The following is a 6,000-nucleotide window of genomic DNA, read 5'->3' as shown; positions in this document are numbered from 1 at the left end:
TCTCAAAAACACAACACAGTTCTTTGCTCCCCCTGTCCTGGGGGTTGTCAACATGAATGTTAAAATCACCCGCAATGATTACACAATCAAAGTTAATACAGATTCTAGCACTTCATTTGATATGATCCTGATGATTAATGGCATATCATCCTCAAAGGTTGCCCTTGTGATGTAAACATTGATATTTCAGATTCAGATTTCCTGGATGAACCTGGTATTTATGGATGTTATACCTTAACATAGATAAAACTTACTCAATGTGATATATACATAGTTCCGTTCACTCATTGGGTCCAATGATTTATGATACTTCTAATGTCCCAGTTGCTTAATTTCATGTAATATTAATTCCCTTTAAACTTACAAATTTTTCAATAAAGGACATTTTTCCATGCAGAGAAATGCCTACAACAGGCACACACACTTTCATTTCAATGAAAAAGAAGCTCCAGAGAGCATTATTTCCAATCTAACCATAGTACTTTAAGTGTAATAATAATTCTATTTTCTATTTTCTCCTTGGTGAATGAAAGTTGAACCTTTCACATCTTAAACAAATCACCGACAAAAGTAAAATCATACACATTGTAGCCTTGGGAATTAAGGTTCATTGATGTTTGAGATCCACTGTCTTAATACATTCCACTTGCAATCCCGATAAACAGCCTTATACCAGTAAACATGATAATGTTCTTAGTTTAGACTTCTTTTTCCAGAAGGTAACGTCAGAGGGGTCCAGAAGGTGAGGTCCAACACTGCCCCCACCAGGAGTTCCCAGCAGGTTTCTGGGATCACACTTCAAGGTCTGTCACTGGCCCTCGACCCCTGCTAAGGCCTCTGTGACGGGGCGGAGCCAAGATTGAGTGGGCCAGAGGAGACAACACACCATAGCTGTGTGCAACTGCACAGTGAGTCCTTTCGCCCGCTGCCATGCTGTAGCTGACCGCAGGATTGTTGTGTTTACTTAAGAGCCGGTGCATAAGAGAAAGGCGGACCACCGGCAGTCACCACCCGCTGGGCCCTGGGCAGGATCTGGGGCTCATCTTTGTTGAAAATGGCTCTGGAACCTGCCACCTCCCACCGGGCTGGCCTATATTTAGCAACAAACTGAAAAACCTCTTCATTCTTAAAAAGCTGTTTAGGTTTCCATTGACAAGGGAGTTCAGAGGAGGACGGGTGGTGATGCTGCACTCCTGTGATCTGTGAGGTGCTTCTCTTTTCCCTGGTCTCACCTGCACAAGATATTTGTGTTAACAGCTTACGAGGATGGAAGTAGTATATATCCAAAGGACAGTGTCCTTGGTAGAATCTGGCCAAACAAGAAGGCAGGTCCTGGGGAATCCAAGAAGAGACATTGTAGTCATTTCAGCTAACCAGCAGTGTAGAGCGGTGACAAAATCAACATACACTGCCAGTGTATCTCATTTCTTAGACTAGATATAAATTGTAATTGACACTTTCTTCTGATCTTTTGACTCTAATTAACAATAGACTATTTAGTCTGTAAGTTTGTAAAGCCTGATGTCTTGAATAAGACTTAAAGTGCAGATGTAGGCAGAAAATCGGGAAAGAAAAATTGTCCACACACTAAATTTGTGAGCTCCCTTTGATAGAACTACTGTAAATCTAGTTGTCTACTTTTTAGTCTAGATCTACATTTCTCATAACTATTATTTTAAGTGTCTGAATGTAAATGCATGACTATTTCTGTTTCATTATCTAAAGAAATCAGGTTGCCTGTTTCCATCCTAATGAAAGTAACTTTTTGACGATTTGCTGACTCTGTCTTTTTATGTTTGCGTGCTGTTCTTCTCTTCCCACTTCTCTATGTCTCATTGAACTCAGAAGGAGGGCAAATCCAAGGCAGGACATGCGTATTACATGTTTTCATTTGCCCTCATATACTGTATGCCTGAATAGTGAAACAATCCCTCTTTTCATGCCCATGGTTTCATTCAGTGGGTGGCGAGAGCACCACTATGATTGAGGATGAGGGAGCTGGGTGATTTTTTCCAAGGTGAGCACCTCATGGGAGATGACTGCTTGCTGCCATTAGTTTAAGTGCAAGAGTGTCAGTTAACCCGACACTGGCACCAGGAATACTTAATGCCAGATGGAGGGAGCTGTCCTTGAAGTCGTAACAAGCAGGCATAGAGAAACAAGCCTTTATTCAGTGTGAGAGAACATTGAAAAAAATTGATAACTTAGCAAGGTTACCACAAAGTGAATGTTAAATCCCACACGGGGAAGGCAGGGATAAAGGAGATTGGAGGGGGCATGGAGGGGCAAAAGCCCAAAGTGGATAAAAACACAGTTTAGATGTTGCTGACTGTAATTTTTGATTGCGTTCAAAATATGCAGAAATATAAAACAAAGCAGCGGTTGTCATGCTAAAGGGTCCAGCTGCTTAAGAGGTGTCAAATTATTGTACCTCAGCTGGATACATCGGTGTTGGAAGCCAGGGGGTGAGAAAAGAGCCAAACCCAGCAGACTTTGGCACATTTGTCCTTCACCGCTGGCACGGATTAACCACTCTGTGAGGCTTCAGAGCATCGATAGGCCCCCAGGCGTTTTACTGCCCAAAACTATGAGTTGCTACAAGAGCCGAACCATCCAGACCACCTCCTGGAAGGACAGTAAACAAGACGACAAGTGCTTTTCCACATAGTGCACCTACTCGTCCACTGACCAAATAGTTCTGATGTAGATCCAGCAAAGAAGCTGTCCATTCAGGCGGCATGGCACTTTGAGGCCTAAAAGTTTCAGTTTTCAAGATTAAATAAATAAGATCATATCAGCTTGAAGTACCAGGTTTTTGGGAATGTGTCCTGGCTGCAGTAGAAACAGAGCAGAGAGCTATTACTTAAAATAACTTGACACCAGAAGGACCTCAAATCCACCAGTAAGGAAATTATAAACAGTCATGTCAGTCCATGGAAGCACCTCACACAAAGGTCTCCAAAGAGCTCTTTTGTTGTCAGCTTTTATATAAGCCATTCCCTTTTCTTTTTTGGTACTTAATTGAAAATTGAGCTCGAGTCCTGCCAACGATTGCAATAAAATGCTGAATGCACTAAGCTGTTGGCATGTACCCTGATCTGGCACTTGCACCCAGGAGTGCCACTGAGTCTCTGTTGACTGTCTACTTCTCATTCATTAGGTATGGTTAATGATAACACTTCTGAATGGTGACTCCTTGCTTGAGTGAGGGCTGTGAGCTCAGAGCCCGGCCATCCAAGAAAGAGAGGAAACAGTTAAGGGGCAAGGTGGTGTCACAACCGACACATCACAGGAGAGAAGTCTTTGGCGCTTCCCATAGTGGTCTGGTACCAGCGTTCAGCCATGCGTACAGAAAAACTAAGCAGAGGCAGGTCTGTTGAAAACTTCAGCCAAGTTGAGCACGGAAATATTTCTTTCCTGTTAACTCAGGAGTCTGGCAGTCCCCTATATAAGGTGCCTTCTCTTTTAGTTGTGGGCCACCGGCCTTTTGGTTCAGCCATGTCAGGCTCGTTAAAAAAAAAGGCCAACCTGGTGATGAACCATGAGTAAAGTCAAATATGTGGTTTCTAGAATGTTTAAGTATCTTTACAGTGTGTTGACACTATGTTGCACTGTGCAACATTGTCACTTTGCTGGTCGGGTTGGCAGAAACAAATTCCCTTAACGGTTCAATGTTCCTGAATCCCTAGTCATGGGGCAACCAGGTCTGCACTCAGGAACAGTGGATACAGTTCTTTTGGGGCAAGCCTGGTGACTGTGTAGCTCACTAGCACATGCTCCCTTTAAACTGCGTTAACTGGTAATTTAGCCACTTGGGTGCAGCAGAAACAAGCTAAAAAACACAACTTTAACATCACCTTATAAAGTTTATTTGGGGAACTTGTCAGCAAACAGTTGCACATTACACATCCAGCAGATGTGGACATGGACAACATTAGCATTGATTTGGAGTTGTGTATCTGGCCACCAGATGAATCAAAGTCTAGTATTCATTCTCTTTTTTAATTTCTGAGGGAAATGTCTAGCTAAATGTTTCACTTTGCTCACCAAGTTGTTGCTACCTTTGTCTGTGTGCTGTTTGGTGCTGAAGAGATAGTTTACAGAGCTGTTTCACTGACAACAGCTGCCTATGGGGCTGAAAATGACCAGTGATACTTTTGTGTGGATTTGTCACTAGAACTGACCCATTTCACATAACACATAATCTTTTGGTGTATTGTTAATATTGAAATTGTTGATCATAGCAGCTTTAGCCATGCACACAGGATCCATGATCTTGGGAAGTGGATAAAAGTTCCACATCACAGTGAAGTTCTATTGCGTTGTTATGCATTTGCAGTAGCAGAAGAGGCACTTTCAATGATTCTAACAGATCAAATTTGTCTTGATCCTTGCATGTTAGTGCATTACGTTTTGAGGAGATGGATGACCTACATTAAGTTTTCTTCCAGATAATCCAACATTGCATCCCATGGCTGCCTCACTGTGGAGACTTAATGGAAATTCTTCATTCACTACATGAAGGTTTACACACAGTAATGTTTGCGCATTTAATAAGTTCAGTGAGGACATGAGGAAGTGTGCCTCTGTACTCAATGGCCAAATAAAACGGGAAATGCCCAAATCATAATAGTAATGCAAATATATGGAGTACTTGTGATACAAATAGGCAGGTGGCCAAATGGCCATCAACAAGGGCCAAAGAGTGAGTCTCATTTTTCCTTCTGACAGAAATGTCTACAACTAAGCATGTGTCCTTTAAGTAGAGTTTGGATTGTTGACAGATGAAAATATAATGTGTGATCACTTCTTGATGGCTGTTTCTAAGCCAGGACACACAAATCTCAGCTTCTGTGAAATGCACTGCTTCCGTTGCCTGCATCCTACCCTCCTTTTTGCACAGGATACTGCCCAGGACTTGTTTTTAATTAGTTTGGCACTGCATAATAACATCCTCTGAGGATTATAGATTGTTGTGATAGATTAGTGAAGGAAAACTCACCCTTTTTTCATGGTACAACGAAATGCTCCTGTAATGTAAAAAAACTTAAGTGTGAAAATACACCTTTGCAAAACACATTTTTTGTACAGCCGACTGTTTATTTTGTAAATATGGAGCAATCAACAGATGTGTGCACATGAGCTGATGAGGGCTGTGATCATACTGTACATTGTGCTAAGATTTCATAACTAGGTATGACTACGGTAAGTTTGTGTTTTGTTCTGTCAGTGGAATTGGATCAGACATCCTCTGGGTGGTAAAGGTTGACTTTTCCTAAGCTACTTCTGTGGTTGGCTCAATTGGGATTTAGAAAGGTTTAAAATCCAAGATAAACTCGACCAAGGAGTCTGTGTTTAACATTTTTCTAAGTGATCAGAAATCTACTTTTAGAACATGGATGTTTTAGTTTGACATGTGCAGTCTTTTCCAAACACTAAGTAATTCAACAGAACTTTCTTTAAGTAAAAGCAATTAGGCCTTAATTTTCGCATACAGTACATTACTTTTTGTTTTTGCCAGTTGTTTAATTTGTTCTCTAGATTTATTTCACAATAATCTGTCAAGAAATGTCGTCGATTAAACTGACTGTTCCACATCAAGTGGAACTGTTCCATTTTAAATGAATTCATTCTGAAAATATGAATGTTGACGATTAAAGGGTGAGCTTTGATCATTTTTCAGAGGCCATGACTGTTATGCTTAAAGAGGCACTCTCTATGATTCTTGGCCCATGCCTTATTTTCTGTATAAATTACATACATAGAAAGCTTAAGAGGTGTTTCTCAAGGGCTCGACATTTTTTATGCTTACACCTCATTGGCAAATGCACTATGGAAAAGCTGAACTATACTTGAAGTGCTGTCTTTTAGTGTGGTTCGGAGCCGAGTTGGAGATCAATTGCTTGGTTTTTACAGCAGCATCCCAAAAAGCCCCAGAGAGGCCGGTCTGAAGGACAGGTGGGGAGCCACGGTGCCACCTCAAACCACTGTCGCCACGAC

The sequence above is a fragment of the Etheostoma cragini genome, chromosome 8 (genome assembly GCF_013103735.1).
Source record: "Etheostoma cragini isolate CJK2018 chromosome 8, CSU_Ecrag_1.0, whole genome shotgun sequence".
Lineage (NCBI taxonomy): Eukaryota > Metazoa > Chordata > Actinopteri > Perciformes > Percidae > Etheostoma > Etheostoma cragini.
The sequence above is the reverse complement of the archived record's forward strand: the minus strand, read 5'-3'. Positions refer to the sequence as shown.